Source organism: Mus caroli, unplaced genomic scaffold (genome assembly GCF_978045245.1).
Source record: "Mus caroli unplaced genomic scaffold, Mus_caroli_1 scaffold_8, whole genome shotgun sequence".
Taxonomy (NCBI): domain Eukaryota; kingdom Metazoa; phylum Chordata; class Mammalia; order Rodentia; family Muridae; genus Mus; species Mus caroli.
In genome coordinates this window covers 104,400,518-104,415,286 of record NW_028227263.1, presented here as the reverse complement: position 1 = coordinate 104,415,286, position 14,769 = coordinate 104,400,518, and positions in this window count along the sequence as shown.

Genomic DNA, 14,769 nt, shown 5'->3' with positions numbered 1-14,769 from the left:
GCACAAGGCAATAATCTCAAAGTACATGCAAGGATGCACACTGGAGAGAAACCCTATGAATGTTATCAATGTGGTAAAGCCTTTCCATATGACTAATCTTTTGGGATGCATCAAAGAACAGATACTGGAGAGAAACATTATCAACATAATCAATGTGGTAAAGCCTTTGCAGAAAGCAGTCATCTTCAAACCTGTAACGTACTACATAGTGGAGAGACTCTGCAAATGTAATCAGTGTGATAAAGCCTCTTCACAACAGAGTGGTCTCCAAATACATAAAAGGAAACATTCTGTAGAGATACCTTAGAAATGTAAACAATGTGATGAAGCCTATTCACAACACAATGGTCTTACCTACAATAACTCATATTGGACAGGAACCCTATGAATGTAAGGGATTTGGTAAAGCCTTTGCACATTACAATACGTTCCAATTACATAAAAACGACCATACTGAAGAAACTCAATGAATGTAATCACAGGGTGAAGCATTTGAAAATCACAGTGGTCTCTGGAAACAAAAAGGGAACCATCTAGGAAAGAACCCCTATAAAGTTCTTTATCATGGTAAGGTGTTTGCACATATCTGTAGTCTTCATCATCATGGAAGGATTCATACAGTAGAGAAACCATATGAACAAAAGAAATGTGGTAAAGCTTTTGCTCATCACAGTTATCTCTTATTGTAGAAAAAAGGAGATATTAGAGAAAGATCCTACAAGTATGATAGAAGTGATGAAGCCATTTCACAAAACCGTTATCTCTGACTACATTAAAGCCAAGATAATGATGACAAACACTATGAATGTAATAAGTGGGGTAAGCCCATTATATAATATGGTCAACTTTGAATACAGAAAATGGCATACTAGACAGGAAGCCTATGAATATAAGCAATGTAGTTAACACATGAAACCATTCATACTGGAGAGAAACAGTATTGAAGGTATTGAATATGGTGATGTCTTTGCTTGTAACAGTGGTCTGTAGATACACACACAAATCTTCATGCAGAAGAGCAACCCTCCAAATATAATTGACGTGATAACCATTTTTATAAGTTATCTTTGAATACATCAAAGAACACATACTGAAGAGAAAACCTATAAATGTAAGCAAAAGTGTAACACCTTTTCATATTAAGGTAAAAGAATATATGCTCTGGAAAAACCCTCCAAAAGCAATCTGTGAGATGAAGCCATTTTACATCACAGTCATCTTCAGAAGCATGCAAAGAGTCATTCTGGAGAGAGACCTTATGAATGTATTTTAAATTGTAAAGCCTTTGGAAATTTCTGTAGCCTTCATGATCATGAAAGTATTCATAGAGGAGTAAAACTGTGAACGCAAGCAATGTGGTAAACCCTTTGCTTACACATCACAGTTCTCACCAAATGCAGAAAACAACACATACTGGCGAGAAACCTTATGAATATATTTAATACTGTGAAGCCTTTGCACATTTCTATAATCATCCTCATGACTATTTGTACTGGAGAGAAGGCCTGTGAATGCAAGCAATGTGGCAAACTCTTTTATCTGCTCCCTTGCAAAACGTTTATTTAGGAGCCCTGACTGGTTTGACTCATGATAACATGAAGGTGGTTGTCAGGGAACCCGAGACTGAAAGAGAAGTCACTGTAAGGCTGGGAAATCAGGTATTTACAGAGAGCCCTGGAGTATGGATGAACTGTCAGGGAGGGAGCTTTAAATGTGGAAGCCAGAGGATCAAAAGGCCAAATAGCAGTGCTTGTGGAGACCCAGAAGATAAGCTATCTCCTGTTGTACTTTCTGTATCCACTCAACTGTTTTTGAGTCAGCACCCTTCCAGATCTTCCATTCTTCTTGGAAAATCTAAGTAGCTTTCAGTGCCAGAACCCCACAGTCCACCCCTGTTCCTTAAACTGAGGAGTCCTGATGCTGTCTTTGCTCTAAGTTATTTGGTCGATAGAAATAATGATATTCCAAAGGGCATTTATAGATCTCCCTTTGGGTAATATGTAGTGAAACCATGTACCCTCTGAAATTTGAATTTCCCCTAAACTTAATCTGGGAAAGACTGGTTCCTCCCGATGAGAATGTCCTTGTTGAATAAGAAAGGAAGCTACAATTTGGATGGGTTTACAGATGGGAAACATTCATATACATTGGTTAGATTTCTTAATTGTGCAGATATCTTGCCTGCTATCTGCTCACATTAGGAACCCAAGGATAATTAGTTTATATCTTCATCACTTGTTCAAAGAAGTTACACTGAATAAATACATTAATAATTTCAATTTTCATTAATAATTTGTTTTTCTTATGTATTAATTTCTCTCTCTTCTTTTTAGGAATTTATTTATTGTGTAAGTACGCTGTAGCTGTCTTCAGACACACCAAAAGAGGGCATTAGCTGTCATTACAGAGGGTTGTCTGCCACCATTTGGTTGCTGGGAATTGTATTCAGGACTCCTCTGGAAGAGCAGTCAGTGCTCTTAACCACTGAGCCATCTCTACAGCCAAATTTCTCTTTCTGAATACTCCCACTATGAATCTCTGGCAGGCATGGATGTCAGTAGAACATAAAACAGATCTGCCCTCCATGCTGTCAGAGTGAAGGCATGACAGATGGCCATGTCACAGCTAGGGAACTTGATTCTTTTATTTTATTTTTTATTTTTTTTAAAGATTTATTTATTTATTATATGTAAGTACACTGTAGCTGTCTTCAGACACATCAGAAGAGGGAGTCATATCTCGTTGAGGATGGTTGTGATCCACCATGTGGTTGCTGGAATTTGAACTCAGGACCTTCCGAAGAGCAGTCAGTGCTCTTTACCACTGAGCCATCTCTACAGCCAAATTTCTCTCTCTTGCTGAATACTCCCACTATGAATCTCTGGCAGGCATGGATGTCAGTAGAACATAAAACAGATCTGCCCACCATGCTTCAGAGTGACTACATTACAGATGGCCATGTCACAGCTAGGGAACTTGATTCTTTTAATTAATTTAGTAAGTATGAGTGGCTGAGCTGTGGTATGAATAGCCATGGCACAGACTCTGGTCCTAACTGGAGTAACAGAAGAAAGCACCCATCAAATGCATACCTCCTGTTCCTTGCGACTATGAGCAATATAGTTTTCCTTTATCATTGAGTCTGTTTGACTCAGCAAAGGACTAGTGTTAAGATGTGCTTATGCTATAGTTAGTGAAAACCAGACTCACACAGATAAGTAGCTTTACAATGGAGTTAAGTGTAACTGCTCATCTTACTCATCCAGGCCAGGCATTGTAACACTGGCCTATGATCATTGTCCTTACAAAATGGAGGGAGGAATCTCAAAGTCATGCAAGGTGAGAATGGTTAATTGGATGTGGTGAGAGTCCCATGGATTCAACTGGAGATTTTGATTGCCTCATATCTATGTCCAAAATCTTCCCTGCAGCCCCAGACCTTCCAGAACATGATACCACCAGGTGTTACCTGAGGTATAAACATGCCATGTTTTAGTCCATGTCATCCTAGGTTGCTTCATTCTCAGACTCCTGTAGCTCATTTAAGAGTGAAATTGTGCAATTGAAAAAACATAGCATCAGGTGGCAATAAGATCCTTGATTGCATATCCAACAAAAGTTTTCAGCCTGGGGCTAGAGAGATGGCTCAGTGGTTAAGAGCACTGACTGCTCTTCCAGAGGTCTTGAGTTCAATTCCCAGCACCCACATGGTGGCTTACAAATCCAGTGCTCTCTTCTGGTGTGTCTGAAGACAGCGACAATGTACTACTCACTTAAAATAAATTAATTTAAAAAAAAAGTTTTCAGCCTTAAAACTATATACACACCCAACAAAAATAGACTGATCAGGTTTTATTTTTATAGTTGTGCATACCTATCTATAGATGCGTAACAAGGAAGAAATGGAAGAGATGGAGAAAGGACAAATGATGAAACATTTTTATTAAAATGTAATAAAGTTAAAGTAAAAAGCTGCAAGAAAAATAGGATACTAGGTAAGAGCCCTGGTAGTTGTTATAGAAGACACAGTTTCTATTCACAACAATGACCTTGTAGCTAATCATCTCCTGTAACAGCATTCCCAAGGCATCTCATGGACATTGTAGATATTGTGCTCAGACATACGCATGAAAACACCCATATACAAAAAATAAACACTTAAAACAGAATACAATGATGACCTATCCCTAAGTCATGTAGTCACCTGTTCATATCGGTCACAGTCACACACACAGAGACACACACACACACACACAAAGGATTTGCATGAGGAACATGAGATTTTCTTCAAACAGAATAGAAGAACAGTCTGTCAAGTCCAGTGCTCTGAGTCATCATAGTAGACAATCAGCTTTGTGAGTCACCATTATGAACAAGGACCTGAAAGAGCCAGGGTTTTTTAATTACCCAGCCTGTATTAATACCATGTATGTGAATGAAGGGTGATCAGATTGGTGGGTATACTACTTGTGGAGGTTTGCTTCATCCAATAATTATTGAATTTCCAGGTAGGGGGCATTCTTTATAAATATGTCTGATGCATTTGCCCAGTGAGGTCAACTCAGAGAATTGAGAAGAAGGCCATTGGGTGTGGCTGTGTATTTGGTTGCTCAAACATATCTTTTAATGTCAATCCCTCTGCTAGGAAATCACTGCCCTTATGTCATAATTAGTTTTATTCTCCAATGTCTTCTGGTCATTTAGAATTTCTATCCTTTTTTTCACAACACTACTGATTATTTCCTGTAGAGAAATGTCTCCTATATCTCAGGCTTGGTTTTGCTATTCAGTTGAGAATGGCTTTGACCATGCAATCCTGCCTCTGCTGCCAAGTGCTGAAAAGATAGACAGTCTTGCTACTTCTTCCAGGCAGGCTCTTGGCTGATCAATGAAATGGAAAACTATACCAGTGAATGTGTGTCCTCCAGTCTCTGGCTTTATTGGGATTTAGAAATTAAATTAGACCTATGCAAGAATTGGTTTCTATGATTAACGTTGAAGCTCCTACAGGCATAGTAAAAAAAAAAAAAAAAAAAACGGGATGGGAAAAATGCATGTAGAAAACTTTCCTGCAGTGGCAGTAGTTGATATTAGCAATGGGTAGTGAGGTATCCAGATTGGCCATTTCTTTTTCCTTACGTCCACACACAAGGCAACCACGAATCTCAATTAAAAAAACAACAACAAGCCGGGCGTGGTGGCGCACGCCTTTAATCCCAGCACTCGGGAGGCAGAGGCAGGCGGATTTCTGAGTTCGAGGCCAGCCTGGTCTACAAAGTGAGTTCCAGGACAGCCAGGGCTACACAGAGAAACCCTGTCTCGAAAAACCAAAAAAAAAAAAAAAAAAAAAAACAACAACAACAACAAAAAAAAAACTCTGAATTTATTGTGAAACAAAATTACTATAGTTTAACCAAAATAGAAGATCAGGGTAATATGAAGTGGCCCTGCTGAACAGAGCTGCACATAAGATGGTCGTCCTGAGAGGAAAGATATGGTTAAAACTTGGTGTACTTGGGCTGTTGAGAATGCTCAGTGGTTAAGAGCACCTACTGCTCTTCTGAAGGTCCCGAGTTCAAAAATCCCAACAACCACATGGTGGCTCACAACCATCTAACGAAATCTGATGCCCTCTTCTGGAGTATCTGAGGATAGCTGCAGTGTACTTACATGTAATAAATAAATAAATCTTAAAAAAATAAAAAAAAACCTTGGTGTACTCTAATACAAATTGCAAGTTTCTAGGGTCACAAAATCTGTTTGTGCTAGTTAAAATCATTTTTGGCATATGATCCACCATTCCTTCCTGCTCTTTCTGGCCTCGAAGCCCTCCCATAGACCATTCATTGTTTTTATTAATTTATGGCCTGTTTTTGCTTTAGGACCAGTTATTATTTGAACATGACCTATGTTTGGCTGCAGGAACTCACACCATTGAATCAAAAAAATGACTACATGAGACATTGAGTGTGTGATGGACTGCACACTTAAGATCCTCTGCTCAAAACAAAGAAAATGTGCTCTGGGAGATGTGAAGAACTTGTACAAACTATGCAATTTGCACAATTAGACCCTGTCTGCTCCTAGGGTGGAAGGGCAGAGCTGCAAGGCCATGTGCTATTTCAATTAGTTGATACCTGCTCAACAACTAGAGTAGCTGCTACTGTTCTGGGGCCAAGCTGGATGACCCTAGCTAGTGATGCACTTTGGAGAAGTCTAGGAATCAGGAGCACTAGTGGGAGATAGCATCTTTGTTCTTCCCAGAATTCTGCTTGCAAGCAGGTGTAGGGAGCTGTGAGGGAGACCACAAGCCAGTCCATAGTGACAGGGGGTCCGGGGGTCACTGTCCCCAGATCAGGAAGAGCAGACTGGCTGAAGTCTCACAGTCTGAGCTGCTAGAATAGGAACAGAGTGTGTGCCATATTGCAGGTCTGCTGTTAAATCTAATTATCTGAGCAGGAACCCTTCGAATCTGTCATCCTGAGTGTAGATTCCAGGAGGAGGGTGAAGGTCTGCATCCCTTGCAGTGGAAAGCTATGCTGCATACAATACCCATTTAGTGTACACATGCAGGTACTACTTTTGGTTTGTACTCTAATGTCAGTCTGGAAAAAATGAAGGTTTGTTTTTGTTTAGTTTTTTTTTTTTTTTCGAGACAGGGTTTCTCTGTATAGCCCTGGCTGTCCTGGAACTCACTTTGTAGACCAGGCTGGCCTCGAACTCAGAAATCCTCCTGCCTCTGCCTCCTCAGTGCTGGGATTAAAGGCGTGCGCCACCACGCCCGGCTCTTTTGTTTAGTTTTTGAGTTCTGAACATTGCATTTCACATTCAGTTTTGTGTGACAAAGTTTCCAAATAGTTTAGAAAGGTAGAAAGAATGTAATGGGCTTTATCCTTCATAAATATTAGATTGAAATAATTTTAAATTCTCATGACCAACAGACACAATGTTGTCATTAACTGAAACTCAACTCTAGGGCACAGAAGGAATTTCTGAGATGTCTATTCTCAGGTGTGCGTGGTATTGTGAAGGTGGAAAGAACACGTTCTACAACTTGTGTCTTAATCCATGTGACAGGAAGCAGACATTAAATTAGCCTTCAGCATATTTTTGTGTGTAAGTGGGGCTGGGTTTACCTGAATCCAAAATGGGGTGTTAGTGCCTGCAGAACCATGCATTGCCCTCTTTTGTGATCACCTCCATTTCCAAAATGAGCTCCATGTCATAGTGCTTCTCTGTATGGAAGGGAAATCAGTAGTATCTGGAGGGTCAGAAACATAACAATTAAGGGGTTTCTGTTAATTATTTTGTATGAATTATTGAGTCTGTAAGTATTCAATTCCTATACAGCTGTGATCATAGTAAACATTAGTCAAATTCACATTTTGGTTTTTTGTTTTTTGTTTTTTTTTGGTTTTTTTTTGGTTTTTCGAGACAGGGCTTCTCTGTGTAGCCCTGGCTGTCCTGGAACTCACTTTGTAGACCAGGTTGGCCTTGAACTCAGAAATTCACCTCCCTCTGCCTCCCAAGTGCTGGGATTAAAGGTATGTGCCACCACCACCAAGCATTCACATTTTCTTCCTAATGGAATTTCCTTTGGTATTTTTTAAAAAGACTCTATTTTTGTGTTTTTCTTTGGCCACCACCACCTGGCATTCACGTTTTTTTCCTAATGGAATTTCTTTAGGTATTGTTTAAAAAGACTCTATTTTTGTGTTTTTCTTTCTCTCCAGCGCCTCATTTTTCCATACCTATTATACACATCTTTAATTGATGTAGCTTTGTGGTACAGAAGTCATATTGTGTCCATGTGTATACTCTTTCTTCATAATTTTACTGAGAATTCTGAGTTTTTCCACATGCCTTATAAGTTTTCATTCAACGTTCCTGTGTTAAGAATTTTCCTTGGATTGTATTGAATCAATGCTCCTACTTGATGATCTCCAACATTGCCTTTTTTTTTTCTTTTTTCCTGGACGTTCATTATTTTCATGGTGCTTTTTATTGTAGTATAAAAGGGTACAAGATATTCTATATAATCATTCATTTAGCAAACAATACAAAATAGGTGAATATCAAGCTGATATAAAATGAAAAATGCCATAGAAAGAGGACTTCAACATATAGGTAAGTTGTACAGAATACATTGTTATGATCAGTTAAAAGCTATCCCACTGTGTGCAGTTTTATTGAGAAAAGAATAACAACAACAAAAAGACTGAAGTGAAACCTGCTCCAGAATTGAACAGTGAATCTGAATGTGACATGGGAGTTTTGTTAGCATACAAAATAATCTCTGGTAGCAGTTGGGTAGGATTTCCACAGATATCAACTAAAATTAGTTAGAGCCATATTACATTGTCATGGTTTATGTAAACTTGAACGTATTTAGTGTATGTACTCTGACATATTTGGACATTTTATGCACACCCATGTACCCACATTACCACAAACAACACAGTTAACCTTGTTCTCCATACCTTCTTGTTCTATCCATGTGTTTATGTGTCTACAATAATCAGAGTTTTCATAAAATGACAACATTTCTATGGATTTTGGCAGTCTTCTCAGTATATTTTCCGTGCATTTGAAACTGGTTGTAAGAAATAACATCTGATATGAGAGTTTTCTTGGTTAGGGTTACTATTCCTACATAAACATCGTGAGCAAGAAACAAGTTGGGGAGGAAAGGGTTTGTTCAGCTCAAACATTCCACATTGCTGTTGATCACCAAAGGAAGCCAGGACTGGAACTCTAGCAGGTCAGGAAGCAGGAACTGGTGCAGAGGCCATGAAGTGAAGTTACTGGCTTGTTTTCTTACAGAACCCAGGATTACCAGGCCAGGGATGGCACCATAGAGCCTCATAGAAGCAGGGGAAGAGGGGATGGGATTGGGCATTTCAGGGAGAGGGGGAACCAGGAAAGGAGATAATATTTGAAATGTAAATAAAGAGAATGTCCAATTAAAAGAAGAGAAAGCCAGGCAGTAGTGGAACATGCCTTTAATCCTACCACTTGGAAGACAGAGGCCAACAGATTTCTGAGTTCGAGGCCAGCCTCGTCTACAGAGAAATTTCCAGGATAGCCTTGGCTAAACAGAGAAACCTTTTCTTGAAAAACCAAACATAGAAGAATAAAAGGAAGGGAGGAATGGAGGGAGGGAGGGAGAAAAGGAAGGAAGGAAGGACGGAAGGAAGGAAGGAAGGAAGGAAGGAAGGAAGGAAGGAAGGAAGGAAGGAAGGAGAAAAAATTGTCATTGCAAAATATCATATCCCTGTTTTATTCTATGAACATTTTCTTTTTTTTTAAAGATTCATTCATTACTTTATTTTTAATTTATTCATTCATTTATTTTATGTATATAAGTACACTGTAGCTTTACAGGTGGTTGTGAGCCCACCAATAGGATAAATCTCAAGTTGGGCTGTTCTATGGACAGCCTTTTTGTGAATCTCTGCTCCATTTGTATCATTTATTTAGTCAGCTACAATTTTATGTCAAAACTTTTGGAGGTAGTTTGGTGACCCCCATCCCTCCACTGGAGGAACTGTCTATCTACTGGAGGTGATCTCTTCAGGTTCCAATGCCCCACTGTTGGGCATTTCGACTAAGGTCATCCCCATTTAGTCCTGGGAGCCTCTGGAACTTTCTAGAGGTTCCTCATGCCTCCCACCCCCACAGCTGCATATTTCCATGCATTCTCGATATTTTGCGTCTTTCTGCTGTCTCTCCTCAACCCATAACTGATCCTGCCCTTAATTACCCTACCCAGTCACCTCTCCCACAAGATCCCACCCTCCCTTCACCCCCCATGATTATTTTCCCCCCTCTAAGTCAAATTCAAACATCCTCACTTGGTCCTTCATTCTGCTTAAACTTTTTATGATCCATACATTGTATCCTGGGTATTCTGTACTTTTTGGCTTATATGCACTTAAGTGAATACATACCATAAACATCCTTTTGTGTCTGGGTCGCCTCCCTCAGGATAATATTTTATAGTTCCATCGTTTTGCCTGCAAAATTCATGATGTCATCATTTTTAATAGGTGAATACTATTGCATTGTGTAAATGAGCCACATTTTCCATATCCATTCTTCAGTAGATGCACATCTGAGAAGTTTGCAGCCTCTGGTTATTATGAATAAGGCTGCTATGAACATAGTTGAACATGTGTCCTAGTGGTATGGTAGAGCATCTTTAGAGTATAGCCCAGGGCCTGTATGACTGGTTCTTCAGGTAGAATTATTTCCACTTTTCTGAGGAATCACTAGATGGATCTTCAGAGTGGTTGTACTGGTTAACAATTCCACCAGCAAAGGAGGAATGTTCCTCTACTCTACATCCTTGACAGCATGTGCTGTCACTTGAGTTTTTTATCTTAGCTATTCTTATTGGTGTAAGAGGAATCTCAGGGTGATTTTCATTTGCATGTCGCTGATGACTAAGGGTATTGAACATACATGAAAGTGCTTGTAGGCCATTCCAGATTCCTCTGTTGAGAATTCTGTTTAGCTCTGTAACCTGTTTTTTAATTGGGTTATTTATGTTTCTGGAGTCTTAATTTCTTGAGTTCTTTATATATTTTTGATGTTGGCCCTCTATCATATGTAGGGTTAGAGGATGAAGATCATTTCCCAATCTGTAGCTTGACGTTGTGTCATGTTGACAGTGTCCTTTGCCTTTCAGAAGCTTTTCAGTTTCATGGTATCCAATTTGTCAATCATTGATCTTAGAGCCTGAGCCATTGGTGGTCTGTTGAGGTGATTTGCTCCTTTGCCAATGTGTTTGAGCCTATTTCCCACATTCTCTTCTAGTAGATCCAGTATATCTCATTTTATGTGGAGGGTCCTTGGTCCACTTGGACTTGAGCTTTATACAAGCTGATGGATATGGATCAATTGCATTGTTTGATAAGCTGACTGTCAGGTAGGCCCGCACCATTTGTTAAAGATGTGGGGATTTTTTTCTTTGATACTTTTGGTTTCTTTGTTCCAATATCAAGTATCCATGGTTGCATAAGTTGAATTCTTTGTCTTCAATTCTATTGCATTAATTGCCCTATCTGTCTCTGAACCAATACCATGTGGTTTTAATCACTATTGCTCTGTACTATAGGGATGGTGATTCCCCTAGACTTGCTTTCCTTATTTAGAACTTTTACTGCTATCCTGGATTTTTTGTTTTCATATGACAATTGAAATTTGAGAATTGTTCTTTCAGTGTCTGTAGAGAATTATGTAGGAATTTTGATGGGGATTGCATTGAATCTGTAGGTTCCTTTTGGTGAGGTGGCCATTTTCACTATGTTAATCCTACTAATCCATGAGCATTGGAAATCTCCATCTTCTGAGGTCTTCTTCAATTCCTTTCATAAGGGACTTGAAGATCTTTGTCATATAGATCTTTTATTTCCTTGATTAGATTTATAGCAGGACATTTCATATCATTTGTGGCTATTGTGAATGGTGTTGTTGGACTATTTTTATTCTTGGCCTGATATTATTTTATAAAGGAAGGCCAATAAAGAAAGGATCTATTTGTGTTAACTTTATATTCAGTCACTTTGCTCAAGTTATTTGTCTGCTGTAGGAGTTTTCTGGACAAATTTTGGGGGTCCCTTAACTATACTATCATATCATCTGCAAATAGTGATACCTTGACTCTTTTCTTTGCAATTTTTACCCCCTTGGTCTCTTTTTGTTGTCTAAATGTTCTACCTAGAACTTCAAGGACTATATTGAATACATAGGGAGAGAATGGACAACCATGTCTTGTTTCTGGTTTTAATGAGTGTGACTGCTTGTTTATGCATGGCCCAGGGAGTAGCACTAATAGGAGGTGAGGTCCTATTGAAGTCAGTATGATCTTGTTGGGGTCACTGTGTCACTGTGGGTATGGGCTTTAAGACCCTCAACCCAGCTGCATGGAGGCCAGTGTTCTGCTAGCAGAATTCAGATGAAAATGTAGAATTATCAGCTCCTCCATCACCATGCCTGCCTGGATATTGCCGTGTTCCTGCCTTGATGACAGTGGACTGAGCTTCTGAACCTGTAACCCAGCCTCAAGAATATGATGTCCTTATACGTGTTGCTTGGTCTCTAGACAGTGATGGTACATGCCTTTGATCCCAGCACTTGGGAGGCAGAGGCAGGTGGATATCTAAATTTGAGACCATCCTGGTCTACAGAGTGAGTTCAAGGACAGCCAGGGCTATACAAAGAAATTCTGTCTTGAAAACATAGATTTTTTTTTTAAACTCATCTCTTACTATTTATTAATATTTTTCTTGGATATTTTCTTTATTTACATTTAAAAGTTCTCGCCTTTCCACACCTCCCCTTCAAAAACCCTCTATTGCTAACCCTCTCCCACTGACTCTATGAGGGTGCTCCCCCACCCACCTACTCCCATTCTCCTGGCCTGGCATTCCCCTCCACTGGGGCATTGTACACCCTCAGGCCTGATGGCCTCTCTACCCACTGATGTCCAGTGTCGTAGTCAGGGTTTCTATTCCTGCACAAACATCATGATCAAGAATCACTTGGGCCCAAAGGAGGAGCTAGAGAAAGTACCCAAGGAGCTAAAGGGAACTGCAACCCCATAGGTGGATCATTATTATGAACTAACCAGTACCCCAGAGCTCTTGTCTCTAGCTGCATTTGTATCAAAAGATGGCCTAGTAGGCCATCACTGGAAAGAGAGGCCCATTGGACTTGCCAACTTTATATGCCCCAGTACAGGGGAATGCCAGGGCCAAAGGGTGGGGGTGGGGGTGGAGGACTGGGGGGGGGGAGTGTATTGGGGACTTTTTGGATAGCATTGGAAATGTAATTGAGGAAATTACCTAATTTAAAAAAAAAAAAGAAAGTAAAGAATTAAAACTCAAAAAAAAAAAAAAAAAAGAATCACTTGGGGAAGAAAGGTTTATTTAGCTAACTATGCACATTGCTGTTCATCACCAAAGGATGTCAGGACTGGAACTCAAGCAGATCAGGAAGCAGGAGCTGATGCAGAGGACATGGGGGGGGGGGGATGTTCTTTACCAGCTTGCTTCCCCTGGCTTGCTCAGGTTGCTCACTTATAGAACCAAGACTACCAGCCCAGAGATCGCACCACCCACAAGGGGCCTTTCCCCCTTGATCACTAATTGGGAAAATGCCTTAAGCTGGATCTCATGGAGGCATTTCCTCAACTGAAGCTCCTTTCTCTGTGATAGCTCCAGCTGTGTCAAGTTGACACAAAACCAGCACGTACAATTGACCCCTTGTCAACATGACACATAAACACATCACTAGTAAGCCTCAACCTTTACATTCTTATTCATCCCCAAGGTCTAAATAACTTTAAACATCCCACAGTCCTCATATTCTTAAAATTTCAATCTCTTTAAAATATCCATCTCTTTTAAAATCCAAAGTCTTTTTACAATTAAAAGTCTGTTAACTGTGGGCTCCACTAAAATAGTTTCTTCCTTCAAGAGGGAAAATATCAGGACACAGTCACAATCAAAAGCAAAAATCAATCTCCAACCGTCCAACGTCTGGGATCAAACTCACGATCTTCTGGGCTCCTCCAAGGGCTTGGGTCACTTCTCCAGCCATGCCCTTTTTAGCACACGCATCGTCCTCTAGGATCCAGATGCCTGTACTCCACTGCTGCTGCTGCTCTTGGTGGTCATCTCATGGCACTGGCATCTCCAAAACACTACATGACCCCTTCAGTCCTGGACTGTCAATTGCAACTGAGGCTGCACCTTCACCAATGGCCTTCCATGGCCTCTCACAGTGCTGAGCCTCGGCTGCTCTGCGTGACCCCTTCATGCCTTCAAAACCAGTACCAACTGTGTGACCCTTACACATTACCAAGTCCCACTGCAGCAGGAGTATAACCTTGACTATCTCTGGAACACAGCCTCTTTGTCTTTTAGAAAACACTTCCCAGAAAATGTCACCCCAATGATGCTGGTCTCTTCTTAATCACCACTAATTTCTTTGCCCCAGCTAACCAGCATCAATAGTCTCAGTAATGCAAAGTTTTTGCTTTATTAGTTCTGGTATCTTGTTAATCACAGCTGAATCTTCAGCCCCAGCTAACCAGAACCACAGAATCTTCACAATAAAAACAGCAATGGCCCTGAAAAGAGTCTTTAATTTTCCCTCTAAAATTTCACAAGCCAGACCTCCATCTTCTTCACTGTTCTCAACTTTATCTTCCTAGCTCCTACACAACATCTGACAGAGCTCTTAACAACGAATGGATCTTCAAGCCCAAAGTTCCAAAGTCCTTCCACAGTCCTCCCCAAAACATGGTCAGGTTGTCACAGGAATACCCCACTATGCTGGTACCAATTTGTATTAGTCAGGGTTTCTATTCCTGCACAAACATCAAGAAGCACTTTAGGAGGAAAGGGTTTATTCAGCTTACTAATGCACATTGTTGTTCATCACCAAAGGATATCAGGACTGGAACTCAAGCAGGTCAAGAAGCAGGAGCTGATGCAGAGGCCATGGATGGACGTTCTTTACCAGCTTGCTTCTCCCGGCTTGCTCAACCTGGTTTCTTATAGAACCCAAGACTACCAGCTGAGAGATGGTCGCACCCACAAGGGGCCTATCCCGCTTGATCACTAATTGAGAAAATGCCTTACAGTTGGATCTCATGGAGGCATTTCCTCAACTGAAGCTCCTTTCTCTGTGATAACTCCAGCTGTGTCAAGTTGACACAAAACCACCCAGTACATCCAGCAAGGCCATCTTCTGCCAAAT